Genomic DNA, 896 nt, shown 5'->3' on the forward strand with positions numbered 1-896 from the left:
AATAATAAAATAAAATAAAAATAATACTGAAATTAATATAAAACAATATGAAATAAACTTAAACTGAACATTTTTAACTTTCGGTGAAATGAGCAAACCCACACTGGAAACTTAACTGAATAAATAAAATAAAACAAAATTAAATTAAATTAAATTAAATTAAACTTGTTCAGTCAATTTATAAAAAAAATCATCTGCTTTATATAATTTTGTCCTATGTAGCTTAGCCCTTTTCCTTCAAAGTGAAGCGTTATAGGTTTCTGTGACACTTCACATTGGAGTGATTCATCTTCCCAACATAGAGGATCTTTGGAGAAACTTTGACAGCGGTCCAATGGACTCCCGGTCCGTGACTGCCCCCACCCATGCCCGCCCCCTCCTCCCCCGTGTGTGTCCCGGTGGTGATGAGGAGTGGCTGGCCGGCTGTCAGCACGCGCTGGCCGTGGGAAAGTTCCCTAACCGGCGCTGATAACCAATCAGAGGCCGACGGCCGTCTCCGGCGCTGGAATGAATGGAGCAATTGGTCGGGGCGACGGGCGGTCTGCGAGCGAGCGTGTGAACCTGTAATCCAATACTAACTCACCCCGGGAGGAGAGACAGGGAGCACTGCCGCAACCAGAGGAAGCCACCAAGTCTAATCTTACCCCACAGAGAGACCTCATGCTCCGTAAAGACGCTGTGGGGACTTCAAGGACTCTCAACAAAAGACCATAAGGCAATCAAAGCCGTCCTCGTCCCTTTCCCCCTGGAGTTTCCACATCATCACCACCACAAGACTGGTGGCTCCTATAGTGGTCACACTCCCCAAATGATTTGACAGAGCTGCTGGTGTGTGTTTGTATACATGGAGGGCTCATGTTACTGCATGTGGAGCTGGAGCTCTTCAGTGGAGGGTC

Source organism: Epinephelus moara, chromosome 22, assembly GCF_006386435.1.
Source record: "Epinephelus moara isolate mb chromosome 22, YSFRI_EMoa_1.0, whole genome shotgun sequence".
In the NCBI taxonomy this organism is placed as follows: domain Eukaryota; kingdom Metazoa; phylum Chordata; class Actinopteri; order Perciformes; family Serranidae; genus Epinephelus; species Epinephelus moara.